Here is a 19,774-nt window from a genome sequence, read left to right as displayed (position 1 = left end):
AAGAGATCGGTCGATAGGAGCTGCAACTGTCAGCCGGCTTCTTAGGCTTTCGAATGACAACAATAGGAGCCAGGCGCTGATCACCTGAAGAATTCTTTTTCCAAAGCTCTCATTATGCATATTTTTAAGGTGGGGGGAAACTCGCGTGGCCATCGCCTTAAGGTCCCATTGCCTTTCCCGATTGTATACTATTTATTGCCCTGTGGATTTCATCATCCGTAAGATCCTCTTCCAGTGCGTTCCCGTCAGCAGCTGACAGGGTAGGCAGGTGCATAAATGCCAAGACTTGATGGGAATCTTCTGCCGTGTAAGTGGTGGAGGTGTATATCAGAGTTGACAATGTGGATTCAGTGCAGTCCCACATCTACCTGGCAGACTTTAACCTTCATTAGTCAAACCTTAATGACCAAGCCGTAGCATGCCTCAATTCCTTCTTGAAGGATCACGATTTGGTTCAACATTGTGAACAGCCTACCCACAGTAAAGGGGAAACTCTTGACCTCATCATCTCCAAAGGATATACTATCACTTTGGACTCCATCATACCCTGCGATTGGTCGGACCATCACATCATTTCCTTCCATATCAACTCGGAGGTATCTCAGGGTAAGTCTCAAACAACTAAACCAAAGATCTGGAGAAGAGACCTCAGAGACATCAATACAGTTGACCTAGCAACCCGCTGTAAGCATGCCCTCTCTCCTCAAATAGACTTAGTCGAAGTACATGCACTCACAGACTTCTATAACTCTTCTTTTTCTAGCATCTTGGACGATATTGCTCCACGCCAACAAAAAAATGCACCCTCAAAAATATCTAAACCTTGGTTCAATAGAAACCTAAACTCGGAACGTCGGAATCTAAGGGCCATTGAGCGTTCCTGGAGATCCACTCCCTCAGCGGACCATCTAAAAAACCTTAGATCAGCTAGAAGCTCTTATAACAAACAAATCAAGACAGCCAAGGTCGAATATTTCAGATCCCAACTTAACCAAACGGATAATCAACCCAAAGAAACTGTTTGAACTGGTTAAACAACAATCTGTCATAGCCCCCAACTGATCAGCTTCGGATGTCAGTCCTCCCTCATGTGATGACCCGGCGTACTTTTTTACTGAGAAAACTAGACTTATTAACACTGATCTAGAAACCAGGAGGGCTCTATTATCATCCAACAGCCCGGCACCCCCCTGGCCTCACCAGACAAGGCTGCTCCATTTACATGGGGCATCAAGCACAACGCTTCCTGGGACACTTTTACCATCCTAAACGAAAATGATATCAATAAGGTTCTTCGGAGAATCAATTCATCTAATCACTTCAGTGACCCTTTACCACCCACCATCTTCAAAGCAATTAAGGATTCAATCTCCCCCATCTGGACAAAGATCGTCAATTCTTCTCTGTCACAGGGCACGATCCCAGTTTGCCTGAAAGGGGCCCAGGTAACACCTATATTAAAAGAACCTACAGCAGACAGCACAGATCTTAACAACTTTAGCCCCATTTCCAGCATCCCCACACTAGCCAAACTTCTGGAAAAATACGCCGTCTCAACTATGTGCGCACATCGAAAATTTCCATCTCCTGAACCAACACCAAACTGACTTTCGTAGTGGGCACAGCACTGAATCGGCTCTCACTCACGTCATGGATGACATCCTAATAATGCTGGATAGAAATGAGTCTTGCCTCCTTATCCTACTCGACCTTTACTCTGCTTTTTCACGACAACCTCCTAGATATTCTGGAGAAAAGGATGGGCTTCTCTGGTCAGGTGCTGCAATTGTTCTCGTTCTTCCTCCAGCACATATCCCAAAGAGTTAAGGCAAACCACTCTCTCTCCCAGCCATTCCCAGTCACCATGGGGGTTCCCCAAGGATCCCCCTTATCTCTCATTCTCTTCAATTTGTTTCTGGAACCATTAGTTAATGTACTAAACTCCATGGACATTCGTTTCCATATGTATGCAGACGACACCCAACTCTACCTGAAAATCTCCTCCCCGGACAACATCACTTCACTCAACTCCACCGACTGACTACTCAAAATTGGCTAACTGAGAACCACCTCCTGTTAAACATCTCCAAAACAGAATTCCTCCTCATTTCTCCCCCGAAACAAACTCATAATATTGACCTGTGGATGAACCAACTCACAGCCTTCAACTGCTCCCCCCGCATTATTGACTCAGCTAAATCTCTAGGAATCACACTGGACAAACATCTGAATATGAAGACCCATATCAGCAACGTAAGCAAGGGAGCTAACCACCTTCTGAGAACACTCAGGAACCTCAAACCTTTCTTATCTCAAGCCGATTTCAAGCAGGTGGTCCAAGCGCTTGTTCTACCGAGGCTTGACTATGGCAATGCCACGCTATGCAGCCTCCCCAAATACACTTTGGCTCCTCTAAAGGCATCATTGAACGCTGCGGCCAGATTGAATACGGGCACCAAGCGAGAAAGCCCACATCTCCCCGGTTCTAAAATCTCTAAACTGGCTGCCCTACGAAGCTAGAATTCAACTGAAGATTGCTTGCTTATCGCACAAAGCCCTCCACTTCAAAACCCCCAATTACCTGGCGCAAAAGTTAAATCTATCCGGAAGGGGTAGACTGTCGAGGAGTGCTAATTCCTTCCTCCTGAAACCCCAGATCTTCCGCAAAAAGAGAACATGTCAACGAGCCTTCTCGGGCTCTGCTCCAAAAATTTGAAACTCTCTTCCACCGGAAATCCGGAGAATCTCCTCCAGGGTTGCTTTCAAACTGGAAGCAAAAAGATTCCTCATGAACAAGTTCTTACCTTAATAAGAGGAGTGAATGTCAGCTCTAAGTGCATCGGACACTACAGGAAAGGCTGTCATTCGGGTATTTTACTATTGTATTTGCTCCCCTTTGTCATTATGTTTCAATGCCTAGCCCATTATACGCCTAGCCAAGGCTTATATTTGGCCTTTCTTATGTGCACGATTTGATTCAATGCCTATGTATATTCCCTATTTGTACGGATCTGTTACCTCATTCCCCTCAAACTGTAAAGCGCTCTGATATCCTTCGGGATTAAGTTTGCGCTATATAAAACTTTCTAAATAAATAAATAAATAAGTGGTCCGCAAATGCCTCGGCAATGTCCTGTGGGTCGGAAATCTGCTCCACATCTGAAGGAGTCAGTCTGGGTACCCATTGTTCCCCTTGCTCCAGTCTCTCCAGCCATGCAAGCATTTTCCCCGCCCTGTCGCCCATCTCATATATCTGATGTTGTGTTCGCAACAGTCAGCCCGAGTCCTCTCCCTAGCCAATGTTCTATAGTCTAGCTGCTTGAGGGTTAGTTGATGTGTGGTGGCCTCAATATGTGAGAGAGTATTTTCGGCTCGAAATTTTTTAATATTCTTACAAGGTTAGATATTGTTTGGTGACTAAATGGATTATAAACAAACAAAATAGTTCAGTGGGTCTCTTTTTCCTAATCAATCAATATAACTCTCTCTATTGACACACAAAACATTTTACTCAATTTATTTCTCCAAAATAGGTATAGTTCATCACATACAAATAAACTTAGTGCACACGGTACAGTGGTTAAAAACGCAGTGGTGTGAAACTTTAAAATTATACAAATGAACAAGAGGGATGTCTCATAATTCATAGACATACAACAGTCCGAAATGTATACTCTGATTTCTGTCAGCAATTTGAGTAACAGAGAATCCCATTATGTTTTTCGACACTTCCACCCGACATGTAATTTACAAGGGTCTCTTCTGAAAAAACGAAAAAGGTACCCCCTGGAAATTCATTATAGGTCTGGGAAAGAGTGGGAAATAACAAGACAAATATATAAGAAAATCCCACTTGACCTGTATTCCTTTTCAAGTGGCTCTAAGTGCCAACGTCTCGACCAGCAACTGATGTCATGTACAGTAAGGTTTTTGTGGAATTAATATATTTTATTATAATTTATAACCCTTTTTCCATATTTTCCAAACTCATTTGTTTTGCCCATACAAAAATCAATACAAAAATATATAAAAAATGTTATCAGGAAATAATATACATAACTATATATATATATATATATATATATATATATATATATATATATATATATATATATATATATATATATATATATATATATATTACCTTACCTACTGGCGGTCACCAGTAGGTAGTTATAGTTAGGACCTAGTTTCCATAGGAAATCCACAACATTCTATTTGGAATAACTTTGGTGCCGGTGGACGAATCTTCGTGAATCTCGCCATGAAAATGGCCTGCTCTGTTCCGCTCCTTCCCTGAAAGTTTGGGGGTGATTCGTCAAGTGGGTACTGAGAAAAAAGGGGGGGTCCCAAAACATGTTTTCCTCATGCAATTTTCCATAGGGACCTTTAGCCAGGGCTACAGCCAGAACGGCTGAACGGAATTACACGAAATTTGGCAGAGAGGTAGACTTCTGTTCGCAGATTGTGCTTTATGTTAAATGGTGTAAATCCGTTCAGTAGTTTCTAAGAAAATTGCATGTAAAATCATAGCGATATCTAGAGTCGGAGTTCAGTATGCGTACTGAAATCTGTTCAATTACGAGCACAAGCTGCATGCTGATTGGCTGTGAACTGTCTTTCAACACTCGAAACCAGGAAGTGTTGGCGGCCATCTTGTGCCTCGCTAGAACCAAGTCACAAGAAAACAGTAAAACAAAGTTGAGAAATAAGGGAAGGGGGTAGGGTAGAGATATTCTGACCCTCTAGGCTTGGTTAGGGGGTCGTATATGGATGTTTAGGCTCTATTTTTTATTTTATTTTTTTAAAGAAAAATTGCGGCGTACGCGTATGTAAATACCTACAATTACGAGCAGGAGCTGCATGCTGATTGGCTGTCAATACTCCAAACCAGGAAGTATTGGCAGCCATGTTGTTTGTCGGAAGAGCAGAGTCACAAGAAAACAGTAAAACAAAGTTGAGAAATAAGGAAAGGGGGCAGGGTAGAAACATTCTGAGCCTATAGTCTTGGTCAGGGGGTGGTACATGGATCTTTAGGCTCAATTTTTATTTAAAAAAAAATAAAAAATGGCAGGGTACTCGTGCAGTGGAAAAGGTGGGAAAAAAAAGTACAAGTCCGTTTTATTCATTAGGTCCTGGGGGGGCAAATTACGGGGTCAATTTTTCTGCATAGTGGGAGCTTGTAAGGTGCCCTGAGCACTGGGGAATGGCACTCCTCTGGTTTTATTTTGAAGTATGCGGGGGGGGGTTACGGTCCTACTCTCCACAGTCTCGGGGAGCGGTGTTTTAAAAAAATATATATGTTTTGAGCTCTCTCTCTCTGTCCCCGTACACGTCGCGGGGAACGCAAACCTTTCTGGGGAAGTGATATGTAAAATGACCTTCCAGCTCCGGGTATGTGCATTGTCTGGAGTTTTTCATTAATGTTGGGAGGGTGGGCTTGATAATACGTCCTTGTAAATTCCCATAGAAGCCTATGTTCTGGTGTTAACATGGGCTTCTATGGGAAATGACAAGGCCGTATTATGAAGCTCATTATCGCCGTTTTATCAGCAGTTTCTTGCCAATAAAACTGCGATAATTTTAACACCGGTCCTTGATAATATGCATCTAAGTTTACTGGTGAAAAAAAAGAGCAATGGTCCATGTTGTCAACAAAAGGCGATACATTATCGTCGCATTTATTGGCAGGAAACTGCTGTTAAAGCGGAGATAATTGGCTTGATAATATGTACTTGTGCCTAACCATAGCAGCCTAGGTTAGGATCAGAACCTGGGCAGCTATGGGAAGTTACTAGGGCCTATTATCAAGCACATTATCGCTGCTATATCGGCAGTTTCCTGTCGATAAAAGCGGCGATAATGTATCGCCTTTTGTATGTAGAGCTTTCCTTTTTTGGTGTAGCACTTGTACTCTCTTCGCATGCTCAGCGTCGTTTCGAAGTTCACGTTTTTTTCTTCAAGTTTAACAAGCAAACCTTTGTTTATATCAGTTAGTAAATCTGTCACTTTCTTTTCCCGGTTCGTGTGATTCATCCGGTGCTGTACTTTTGTACAGTATTAATAGTCATATTTTTTATATATTTATTTGAAAGGTAGTGCCGAGGCGCCAAACGTTGATTACGTACTCTGTCCACCGCCATTTTAGTAGTTTCTCACCGTTGTTTTTATTATATCAGTTAGTTAGAACTCAGTAGTTTTCAATCCTAGTCTTGAATATCTTACTATAGTATTCCAACATTATTTTTATTGTGGACCGTCATACCCCTCCCCCACAAAATAAAAGAAGTATGTAGTGGTTTTTTTATTAACTTTTATTAAACAATAAATATAAACGAAACTCAATTAACTTTTATTAAACAATAAATATAAACGAAACTCAATTATAACTATATTAGAACTGGCAAAATAAGTTAAACAATGTTATAAAGAAATTGTGAAATGGATTCCAAAAGGTGTCCGATTGGTAATCTGCAAAAGAAAAAAGAAAATTAGAGTTTAGAATTATGTAGATGTGAGTAAATGAGCTGAAGCATTGCAAGTTGTGGTAACTCTACAGTTTTACGTGTGCAGTATGACTCGTATATTCCTGTTCTGTTATAGTGCCGCGTTCAAGTGGTGTCTATATGGAAGTGCCTACTGCGTTACTGACGCCCGTTATGGCGACTTATTTCTAATGCATTCCTATGAAGGATTTGTAGATCTTGGCCTCTGTGCTTACCGTTGTATAAAGCTTGCGGCCAAACACTGCAGCCACTGGGATGGACAACTTCAGGTGGGCTGATCTTCTACACGTCCAAGTAGACAGCAGTGTCTAAGTTTAAGAGAGATAGAGAAATGATGTCACAGAGAGTGAGAGACAGAGAAAACAACATTAAAACTGTGTCGCAGAGTCTGGAGTTGAGATTTTTTGTTGAACCAGACGTAGATTTACTAGCTCCTTGCATCACTTTACCCATGTTAAAAGTGACTCAAAAGGGGCGTAATAAGGTTGATGATCTATTTGTCAGACTGTTGTAACCTATCTGTTGTCACTGCTCGGAGGTAATTATACATTTTACAGAGAAACTGCTGTACACTACGCACTCTGGGCCATAATATCAAGTCTTTGGCGACAAAAATTATTGCCACTTTATCGGCAGGAAAGTGTCGCTGAAGTGGCGATAATGGGTTTGATAATATGCTCTATGGAATTCCAATCGAAGCTCATGTCAGATGTCCTTCACATCTAACATGAGCTTCGATTGGAATTCCATAGAGCATATTATCAATCCTATTATGGCCACTTTAGCGGCAGTTTGCTGCCGATAGAGTGGCGATAATTTTGTCGCCAAGGGTTGATAATATGGCCCTCTCTCCTTTCATAAATAAAAGTTACACTACGGTTTTACGAGTGCAGTGTACCTGGTACATTTTACTTGTTATAGTGCCGCGTTCAAGTGGTGTCTATATGGAAGTGCCTACTGCGTTACTGACGCCCGTTATGGTGACTTATTTCTAATGCAATGCTACGAATGCTTTGTAGATGTGGCTGCTGTGCTTACCTTGTATAAAGAGTGCGGCCACCGGAGTTCACGATTCGACTTGAACTCTGCTTCTATACGTCAAAGTATATTCAATAAGTTGCAGAGAATTCCATTGCTGTTGCTCGATAGGCCGTGGTTGCTCTGAAGGAAAGCCATATGAAGGATAAAAAAATAGTAATATGCATATAAAATTTACAGTGGAGGCTGATGTTGTGACGTCTTCTCTTACCTTTGTTTCTGTCGTCATTTGTCGTGTCTTGAAAGGTTGCGGTTTTGCTGAGTATGGGATGTTTTCGACAGTCTGCCTGTCATCGCAGCAGAGGCAGGCAAAAGAGAGCGTGCTCACATCAGTGCCCGTATTATCTGGGAACCGTGGGGGCTGATCACACCAAGGCCAGGGCCATCATTGGTAGCGTTTTCGCGGTCTGCAAGAATGATGGCCCTGGGGGACATGCCATTGGGTAATGTATTGGTTTCCAGGCTAAATGATAGCAAGCATGCTTGGTGGTGGGATGTGGGTAGTGTGGGCGGGCATGCATCGCGCATGTGCAAGTATGAGTGTGTGCACCAACAATTAACAACAGAGAGAGATGGGGGTGGTGTTATAATGTACGCAGAGGCAGGCCCAGAATCGGATCTGCAATGAGTCAGCACTTCTAATCATTGTCCTTAGCATACCAAGAGCTCTGATTTGTCACTGAGAGGGTGATCGCACCATAGTTTGTACTGCTTATCATACTCCGTGTGTACCCGCGCATACGGTACGAATATGCTTTGACGTTACGCGTCGCATTAAAGCTTCGGTGTGACGTCATGTACGGCGTTCTGTACGTAAAAGGGGGCAATGTTTCTACTTGGTTTAAAACATGTATGTATTTAATGTAGATACTAAGGGCAGACATTTGGGATAACTATAATTTTTTTAAAATACTTTTAATAATTCTATATTACTTTTAAAAAGAATTACACAAATCGCGGTAGAAGATCATGCCTACTCATATTGAAAGAGCTACGCAAGCGCATCATAAGCATACGCAAAGCCATGTGACTTTAAAAGTAGAGATTTGATTGGTTCATAACTTTTCCTATTGCGAGTGTTGAAAGTTCCGTCCCATTATAATTATTCGACTTTGACTTTCTAAGAAGAAGCATTTGTTGTGAGAATCTTCTCAAATAGAAGGAAGATCACCATAGTAAGAGCAATGGAGTCATCTCCCAGCAGTTCTTCAGAGGGAGATTTAATTCCTGAAGAAGCTCCAAAGAAGAGGAAAGAAGCTCTAATTTGGAAGTTTTTCACTTTTCCAGACGGTCAAAAAAAGGTTAATGCTGCAAAAGTAACCTGTAAAATTTGCCAAACAACTCTTTCAAGGGGTGATCCATGTAAAAAATACTCCTTTGACACAGCAAATATGGTGCGACACGTGAAGAACTTGCACCCCAAGAACTTTGCTCGAGCTGAAAGACGGAGGTTGCACGAGTACCCACCTGCTGCTACACCAAGCACATCATCTGCGGCAGTATTTTCAGCAAGCAGTCCACCCACATATTGATTCTGACTTTGCTAAAGTTAAATTTCTTTGCATTTATTGCGATAAACTTTTGTGTTATGGGGAACAGTCTATCGACCTGATAAAACGCAGGATACAGGATCATTGCTGTCCTTGACATTAGTTGTTATTTTTTTCATTCTTTTTTTCCGGTTGGAATTTGTTGAGAAAACACAAAAAAAATACAAAACAAAAAAAACTGTTCTTTTTAGAACTACCTTCACTGGTCAAAGAAAGAACTATATTTCTATGTTAGTGTGTAAAAGTTTGTCAGAATGAATGTGTAGTTCACAAGTGAATGAATGAATATATTACTAGTGTATGGAGAATGTGAAAGTGCAGAGCTATAAGGAAGTGCTACAGCATAAATCTATAAGGTGTTTACCTATAGTATACTGTAGTATGTGCGAAGCACTTGAATGTAACATATGTATATTAATATGTTAGTAGTCTATGCTTCAATTTGCGCTGCTGGTGAAACTGCCTGGGTGAATTTGTATGTGTTAGGGGCGGATTTACAATCCCCTGGTGCCTCTTTTACACAGCCTTTGCGTCATTTTTGTGACACAGCGGTGGTGCAAAAGATGTGCCATGGTGTGTGCTATTAACAATGTGACGCATTTGGAGGGTGCATTACATTGTAAAGCCCTGCGCCAGACGAGGCTTTCCTGTGCAGAAGGGGGTGCAGCAACGCCTCCTAAAAGTGACTGAGTAAAATGTATAACATTTCATTCAGTCACTTTTGAGCTTATGCTGCGTCAAAACATTGCACATGTTTGAAGCAGGTGTAAGGATTGATACAGCTTTGTGAGCATAGGGCCCCAGAGCATTGCTGGAGTTGTGTTATACTTACAACCGAAGTCAAGCAATAATTAATCAAAAAATTACTTTGCAATTTAGTTTTGTTATTATTTTATAAGAAGAATATGAAATATAATCTAAAAAATTAAATACATATAAATATTTATATAAAAAATATAAGAAATTTGTGTAAAAAGAAAGACATAATAATTAATTCATTTATAACTTATCATTTACAAAACCTTGAAATTTACTGAAAAAACCATAGGTTTCACACACGTTATAGTTAGGAATTAGCATTTAAAAAACTATGCAAATTCATTGAAAAAACCATAGGTTTCACACACGTTATAGTTAGGAATTAGCATTAAAAAAAACATGCACATTCATTGAAAAAACCCTAGTTTTCACACGTTATAGTTAGCTGAACATTTCTCTCATACAAAACCTTTGAAATTCCTCCGTTATAGTTAGCTCAGCTAACTATAACTTGCGCGCCCGCAATGCACTGCTGATGACGTCACATATAACATCACTCATGAAATGGTCAGTGACATCACTCATGACATCACTGATGACATCTCAAATGACATCACTGATGATATCATCCTTGTGAAAGAATGGCAGACCTCTTTTTGGCGTAATATAACCTTTGATACACACCTTCAGAAATAGAAAGTAAACATTTAAAAAAAAATGGGGATACCAATACCACTTACCAACAACCTATTCAGTAATTCCGCCATCTACATACTCATGCACTTATTCACCAACAGTTCTATATAGTCACTTATACATGTACTCACTCATCATATGTACTCATATACTTATAAATACTGTTACACAACATACTCACATATGCAAATAAACTGTCAAACATCCATTTGTTTGCATATACAGCTATACACAGACCACTACACATACTTTTACAGAAACGTACACATACTTACTCTCTTAAACAATCAGTGATAGAAACACATACTTATTTATACAGGAACTTTTTGAATTTGTCACTGTCATATATCCTTACTTATATACATCGATACTCACACATGTTTAAAACATATGTACTTAGTCATAAAGACACTATTGAGGCAGTCATTCACTCACTAGCACACCCATACACACATTCGCCCACCCGTGCAGTCCTGCACACATGCTGTCTTCAAAACACATACAAACAGTGAGTCAGTCATTCATGCATCCGTGCCCTAAGTAATACCCGCCACCAAACCATACAGACACTCATTATGATACTCAAAAAAACAACTAATAACCCATATAGACACTCGTGTAACTACTCACCAACCCATGCAGCCACTTATACACAAAGTGAGACACTGATACAGATATTTACATATTTAAACATTACTCGCTAATACATGTATTCACTAAGATATACTTAATAAGTCAGTTATAGAATGAAATTTACAAAGAAAACATCCATTTAGACACTTATTTACTCATTTATTCTTCCATCGACCTTTAGATATACATATATAAAAATATTTATTTTTCTGAAAGACACACATTCAGTGGATGATGTCATCAGTGATGTCATTTGAGATGTCATCAGTGATGTCATGAGTGATGTCACTGACCATGTCATGAGTGATGTTATATGTGACGTCATCAGTAGTGCATTGCGGGCGCGCAAGTTATAGTTAGCTGCGCTAACGATAACGGAGGAATTTCAAAGGTTTTGTATGCGAGAAATGTTCAGCTAACTATAACGTGTGAAAACCAGGGTTTTTTCAATGAATTTGCATGGTTTTTTAAATGCTAATTCCTAACTATAACGTGTGTGAAACCTATGGTTTTTTCAATGAATATGTATATATATATATATATATTCACTGAAAAAAAAATAGGTTTCAGGCCTTATATAGTTAGGAATTAGCTTTTAAAAAACCTTTGAAATTCACTCAAAAAACTATAAGTTTTAGGGGTGTTATAGTTAGCTGGACATTTCACTCATACAAAACCATTGAAATTGCTCCTATATAGTTAGTTGTACTAACTATATTTCGCACACCCGCAATCCACTGCTGATGATGTCACATATTAGATCATTCATGACATGGTCAGTGACATCACTGATGACATCTCAAATGACATCACTGATGACATCACTGATGACATCATCTAGTGAATGTGGTTTGCTTCGTTATTTAAATATGCATTATATATATAGCAATTTGCATTGAAGAATGAGTGGATATATATAAATAAATATTTGGATGCCTCAGTCTACCTAGGTACAAGATGGCTGCCAACAATTTCTGTTTTGGAGTGTTGACAGACATTGGCAGCCAATCAGAATGCAGCTCATACTCGGGAAGGTACAGAGTACAGTAAGCTTACAGTAAGCTTATATAGATATATACATTTTTTCAAATTGAATTTTCTCAACAACTACTGGAGGGGTTTACACCATTTAAACAAAAGGCCGTACTGCATACCAGTCCCTACCATTTTGCCAAGTTTGGTGTAATTCCGTTCAGCGGTTCTGGCTGTAGCCGTGTCTAATCGTCCTATGGAAAATAAAATGGGGAAAACATGTTTTGGGACCCCCCTTTTTTCTCAGCCCCCACTTGTCGAATCCCCCCAAAACTTTCAGGGAAAGAGCGGAGCGGAGCGGGCCATCTTCTTTGAGAAATTCGCGGAGATTCATCAACCGGCGCCAAAGTTATTCCCAATAGAATGTTGCGGATTTCCTATGGAAACTAGGTCCTAACTATATATACCTACTGGCGACCGCCAGTAGATTATATATATATATATATATATATATATATATATATATATATATATATATATATATATATATATATATATATATATATGTATATATATGTCAAAAGCACAATATATCTTACAGAGGAAAAAATGTCACCAATTTGTTTTCATATAATGTACCATATATACATTCACTCTACTTCATACCTCACATACACACATTCTCACTACGATCGCACAGTCGTCCCCCAGCCTAGTCTCATAAAAGGGCTAAGCTCAGGACACGTGGCATAGTTCCTGGACCGAACCCCGCCCATCTCCCGCTGCCCCTTCTTGCCCCGGCCCCTCCACTACCTAAATGCCACCCATAATGATCACCTTTATGGGTCCATACTGGAACACGGCGACCCAGGAGTACATGGCTTCTCTGCACTCTTGCTCTTCAGATTTTTCGCTGACACTCGGCCTTGTTTGTATAGAGTTCACACACGACTCCTGGGTACTACACGACTTTACACTATTTGTAGAATCGCGCTATTTCCACGATTCTTCCACGCGTTTCCTACGCTGAATACCGTGACTCTCCATAGGGCTCACCCACTCCTGGACTCAGGGAGTGAGGTCTTCATTTCCCTGAAACATATAACCCAGGTCACGGGCCCTGCTGGGTCGGAAATTTCACCAGCAGAGCGACTTTCCGGTTTGACACAGCCACGTATAGCCTTGAGGATTCGCATAGGCGATGAAACACGTGTCAGCTGGCTGTCTAACATAATAAAGGATTTCATCGGACTACTCTCCCATAGGAGATCCCCACAACATTCTGTTAATTTGTTTCTTTGTTCATTGTATATTGATTGTTACATAACTTTTAATTGTTTTCTTGTGTGTGCATAAGGTACTTACGTCATAATGATCACCTTGTCTTGCTTCTTGTGCCCTCCAAGACCCTCCAGGCCCAAACACGCATATGTGTAAATGCTGTACACCTCCACAGATCCACAATCGATCTCAAAGTCATCACTCAAAGGTGATGTTTACTGGCCAAGTTCCCAGTGCTAGAAGCTAAGCTGTGTAATTATTTCCTCTTGAGGCGGAAGCCGAGAGGTTGTGTAATATTGTGCTTTAAGAAACTCGTAGTTGTTTTTAAAGATTGTGTTTAAATTGTACTGTACATTTGCTTGACCACTAAGCATTTTAGTATTTTATTGTGTTCCCTCCCTATCCACCGAAACCAAAAGCGGTGCTTACCTTTTCACCTCAGCTGCTGCCTGCTTGATTAGCAAAGCGCGGCGAGCCTACCGATCCTCACCCTCACCCACACCCCCCTATGACCCGGACTCACCTCAGCCGATTCAGGGCTGAGTCAGCGGTGTCCCGACGGGCTAATTTTTACTGCGGCCATTTTTCTTTGGGAAGCCTACTCTCGCACTCTAGCGGAGAGTATAAAAAGGGACGGGCATGTCTCCGCGCAGCGGATGCGTACAGCGGATGCACCGGATCTGCGCCGGAGTCCTGCCCGTCTGCACCCGTCCGCGACCAGGACGTGGCCGAGACCAGAGACCATGCTGCACCCCCAGTTATAGGTATGATAGAAATTCATTGCTCAACCTACGTTCTCCTTATTGCGCTTTCTCTCATTCCTTCCATACTGACCTGACAAATTTAAATTTTCCATGTATGCCTTGTAATGCCGGTCGAGTTGATGGTATCTCTGCATTTCAATGCCCCCTCCGCGTGAACCTTAAGCGGTCCTCACCTACCATTAAAAATATCAGGATTAAAGCAGGCCTCATTAATTGCCGCTCGCTAACAAAACACTCGCTTGATATAGCACTATCCCTATCAGACAACAACTGGGACATTCTTTTCTTAACGGAAACATGGCTAGGGGAGGAATCCAACCCTGTCTTATCCCTAGCCATTCCCGTAGGATATAATATTCACTGTGCGAACCGACTCAGCAGCTCCCATGGCGGTGGGATCGCTATAATCTTTAGATCAGCATGGACTATTTCCTCTTTTCCTTACACTCAAATAGACTCCATTGAGGCACTCCCTTTTTGTATTCACTTTTCGGCTAACATTACCCATTCAGGCTTATTAGTTTATCGACCTCCTAAATCTAAGACTTCCTCTCTGCCGGACTTTCTAGATTATGCCCTCCAGGCTAACTCGCGCTATGCTAATTTCACTCTCCTTGGAGATTTTAATCTCCATGTGGAGGACACCTTGGATCCGACAAGCTCCAATTTCCTCTCTACTCTCTCTGACGGTGGTCTAAAACAATGGATCCACAGCCCCACTGATAAGGCTGGACATACTCTTGATCTGATATGTTCCAATCTGTCAGACTTAACTACTAGTGATCCTTACCCGGTGATCTGGTCCGACCATTTCTTTATTCCTTTTTCTTTCAGTCTATCTTTTCAAGAAAGACCTTGTGTCCAGGCCAAAACTCTCAGCCATAACTGGAGTAATATCTCTCCAGACAGCCTTGAAGCTCACTTGGGTACTACAGCTCCGAGGGAGGCCACTGATTTAGACCTTAGGCTGAACAATTTTAATAGCTGGATTTCTTCTGCGATTGACTCAATTGCTCCCCTCAGGCCAATCAAAACATTCCATTCTGCCCCCTCTGCACCGTGGTTCTCAGAAGACCTACGTAAATGTAATTCTGCCTGTAAACTCTTGGAAAGGCGCTGGAGACTCTCATATTCCTTAGATAGCAAATTGGAATATAAATCAGCACTCAAAGGGTACAGAAAAAAGATCATAGACCATAAAAGATCCTACCTAGAGGAAAAAATTAATAAAGCTCATGGTTCTGCCAGGGAGATTTTTCAGACCGTGAGATCTTTCACTGATCCCTTGGCCCTCAAACGCCAGTCCCCGGTTTCACAATCCCTCTGTAATCGTCTATCAGATTACTTTGAGGATAAAATTGCCACCATTTATGATTCCTTCCCCAGAAATAATTGCTCTGGTCTTACCCATAGTTCTACATTGAACACAATCCCTGATTCGGTCCCCTCCCAGATCTTATCCAACTTTGAAGAAATCTCCCTTGATCTCTCTCTAGCAGAACTATCCAAATGTAGATCCGGCTCGCCGACCGACCCATGGCCGGCCAAACAATATAAAGCCTTGGCCCCTTTCCTTAATCCTATCCTGAACAGCATCCTGAATGACTCTCTTCGGACTGGTACCTTTCTAGAATCGTGGAAGCATGCACGACTAGTTCCAATCCTTAAAAAGGCTAATGCTGACCCTAATGAGCCGGCTAACTATAGACCCATCTCTCTGTTACCGGCCCCGGCCAAGGTATTGGAAAAGCAGGTGCAAAAACAACTTGCTAGTTTTCTGGAATCTAACGGGTCATTCCATGATTCGCAACACGGTTTTAGACAAGGCCACAGCACGGAATCAGCTCTGATAGAGATGTCCGATGCTGTGCGTTGGAAACTTGATGGAGGCTCAAAGGCGGTGCTGGTGCTGCTGGACTTGTCGGCGGCATTCAACACCGTCTCTCACTCTGTCCTTCTTGATCGTCTCCACGCCAAGGGCATTCAAGGTTTGGCCTTGAAATGGCTGTCCTCCTTTCTGTCCAACAGGACTCAGGCGGTCTTCACCCCCCCGTATACATCCAACAGTCGGCCACTAAAGTGGGGAGCCCCTCAGGGCTCCTCCTTAAGCCCCCTTCTTTTTAATGTTTATTTCTCCCCACTTGCTGCGATGATTGCTCAGTCCGGAATCAAAGCCACCTCATACGCGGACGATATCCAACTTTTGTTCGCCTATGATAAACTCTCCCAATCCACCTTTGACCCTTTAAAAGATTGCTTGCGTCAAATTGCATCCTGGATGGACCATAACTGTCTCCGACTTAACGCCGGGTAAACCGAGGTCCTCTTCTTCCATCAGCCATCCCCTTTGGACCCCAACCTTTGGTGGCCACTCGATCTGAGCCCTCCCCCTTCACCAAAAGACTCCGTAAAGAATCTGGGAGTCAGATGGGACTCTAACCTTTCCTTTCACACCCAAGTACAGACGGTATCAGTGGCCTGCTTCTCCAAAATTAGGATGGTAAAAGAATTCATCAACTACCTTCCAAATAACACCAGGAGAGCCATAGTCCAAGCGTTGATCACCTCTCACTTGGACTATGCCAATGGTCTGTACATTGGTTTGGCCACAGGGCTCAGCCATCGTCTACAGACAGTTCAAAACGCAGCGGTTCGATTGGTATGTGGCACATCCCTTAGAGAACACATTTCTCCTCACCGGCGTTCGCTTCACTGGCTGCCAATACATAAGAGAGCTGAATTCAAAGCTCTTACATTGGCTCACGGGGCAATTAAAGGACAAGGCTCCGCCTACTTGTCCTCCTGTTTGCGCCCCTATAAGAATGTGAGATCTCTTCGCTCCAGCACCAAAAATCTGCTTACCACCCCCAGATTTAACAAAACTCGCTCTGGAGGGAAAACTTTCTACCATTGGAACAAACTCCCTCTTTTCATCCGATTGATCCCAGACGAGTTTTCCTTTCGTAAGGCATTAAAAACGTTCCTGTTGCTGATTTCCTCCGGAGTTAGATTTACTTACACTCTTAGGAGCGCCGGGACACCCCGTTGGGGTAGCTGTGCGCGATATAAAATACACTAAATAAATAAATAAATAAATAGAATAGGACAATTGGAGAATGTGGCCGGAGCAAAAGGCGGCGTTAGACAAGCATTGACACAGATGGAAACAACTGACCCTATCTCTTGCTCAGGCACAAATAACTTGGCCACAATAAAACAGCCTAAATAATACTGAAAGTCAAACTCCCCCTCTTAGGGCTCTGAGCCTAACAATCCACCAAATGTTTAGTTACAGAAAAATAAGAGTAAAAACTGTCTCAATTCAACACAGAAATGATAAAGTATGGGTCTGAGCTGAAGGCCGGCCATGACTCGCCCAGGAGTATACAAGAAACAAAGAATGACACATCAATTCTTCCGGTACAGGCATGGGACTAGCCTAGTCACAGTATGACACTTTGCAAAATGAGTGCAGTACTGCCAGATGGCCAGTTTCGCAGGGACGCCTTTTTGTATGCAAGCTAAATTAGAGTTCAAAGCTTAGGTCTGTGTTTTGTATTCATTTTTACAATTAAGAGCAGCTAATTAGGGTGCACACACTTTTAAAATAGTGTGTCTGATTAACAGGAAAGGATCAAAATATAGTTTTGCTGTTTGTTGATATACAAGAATGAAAGCCAAGCCAGGCATTTGAAAAATAAAACTACTTTTGTGAACTGGATAGGTGAATTTGTCCAAACCTCGCCTGTTAATGGCATGAATTCAAATAAATACAAATACATTATGTTTGTCAAAGCAGCTATGTCAATTGAATTTATTTTAGTTGGCTTCACTTCTTGGTTGCTGGGAAACAGTATGGTCAGACTGTTCTTTTGAATCTAAAGTATACTGTGCTTTCAGTGATTGATAACAGCCAAGGTTCACAGTAAAAGCTGAATATCCAGCCCATCCACGCTCTGTAAACAAATGCAGACTTCTAAGCCCTGCAACATTAGCATCTTGCTGCAGGTGCGATATTTCCACACTTTAATTATACTCTGAAATAAAATAAAAGTAATGAGTATGACTCTTTTATCTAATATGGGTGATACATTTGTTCTCTTTGTTGAGGGTGTACACAAGTCTTGTTTAGAAGTCATGTACTTTGAAATTCATTTGGCACCCATTTCTATTAGGTTAGGGGTTTCCCTCATATCACCAGCCAACGCAGAAATCTTGCCAAATGTAATAGACAAGTAAACAAAGGTTGGCTTAGGGCTACCAATGAACTTGTACCCTCCCTGATGCTGTAATTGAAACTGTACAACGCATCCTGTGTGTTCCCTGGTGCAGTTGTAGTCTACTCACAGGAACCAGCAGCATATATAGTGATGACTGTGTCCATCTACCATACCTAGAGCACATCTGGAGGGGAAAGCACCCTTCTGGCCTCAGGAGCATCCCCCCATCATCTCCTTGTGGTTTCTGTCATCGAATGACAGCAGTAGCAGGGCTTGTTGTGAATGGCTTCAGCTGCAATGGTCTGTTGATTACAGACGGTGTGTGAGTAGGAGGACTGGCAGGAGTACATTTGAGCCTTTGCTGCATATGCCAGGCTGCCACGAATGCAGCAGTTATTATCAGTTTCACAACAGTTATCATTTATGAATGGTAGGGAGATAGTGGTTGTAGGAAATCCACCCTTCTTAATAGTCACCGTGGATTCTTCACCTTTTTGCTGAACCCTATTTTTTAACTAGCAGTAGAACACTGTGCACTTTACCCCTGCTAACCAGTATTAAAGTGCCTGCGCTCTCCCTTATAACATGATTGAATTGGCATAACCCTAACTAGCATATTTAACTTTATATTTAAGTCCATAGCATATGGTGCCAAGTGTAGCAAGGGCCAGTAAGTTAGATGTCAATAGTGGACTGCAGCACTTATTGTGCCATCAACTAATGTCGCCGTGTAAACCTGGCGTTAGGCCTTCTATTATAGCCTAACTGGAGCAGTTAAAACATTGCATTTCGGCCTGTCAAAATAAATACTTTTGACAGGTCCAAACCTTCCCTTTAAATATTGACACCCCCATGTTTTCCTTATGGCCCATAAGGCAGGGTGCAAGGTATATAAAAGTAGGACAAGTAGTAAGGTAATATTACAAGTATTTGCAGTGGCTAGCGCCCAAAACTATTATCACTGTAGCAGGACTAGCTGTTCAATACAGAAACACAGGGATGCACTATTACATTTAATAATGCTGTCTTTGGCTAGGAAACAACAAGACATATAATTCTAGGACTTGTAATTTTTATTAAACCCCAAATTTGCTAGTGAAGTCAGATTTTTAATATATGTGAAGGAAACGTTACTTTTAGAAAGTTACCTTTTCCCTGCCTAAAGCTTTTAAAGGCTAATTTGTATTAGCCTCCAGCTGTAGCGTTTTGAATGCTCAAGCATTGAAAGAGGTGTGAAAACTGCTCACAGTGCAGATATCAAGACCTGGGTGTGGGAAGGTGTTTCTGTTCTTCTGACAGGATGACCATTTGGGATGTTTCCCAGAGCTTAATTAACTTCAAAGGGACCTCCCCTG

The sequence above is a fragment of the Lissotriton helveticus genome, chromosome 4_1 (genome assembly GCF_964261635.1).
Source record: "Lissotriton helveticus chromosome 4_1, aLisHel1.1, whole genome shotgun sequence".
NCBI classification, from domain to species: domain Eukaryota; kingdom Metazoa; phylum Chordata; class Amphibia; order Caudata; family Salamandridae; genus Lissotriton; species Lissotriton helveticus.
This window is presented reverse-complemented; position numbering follows the sequence as displayed.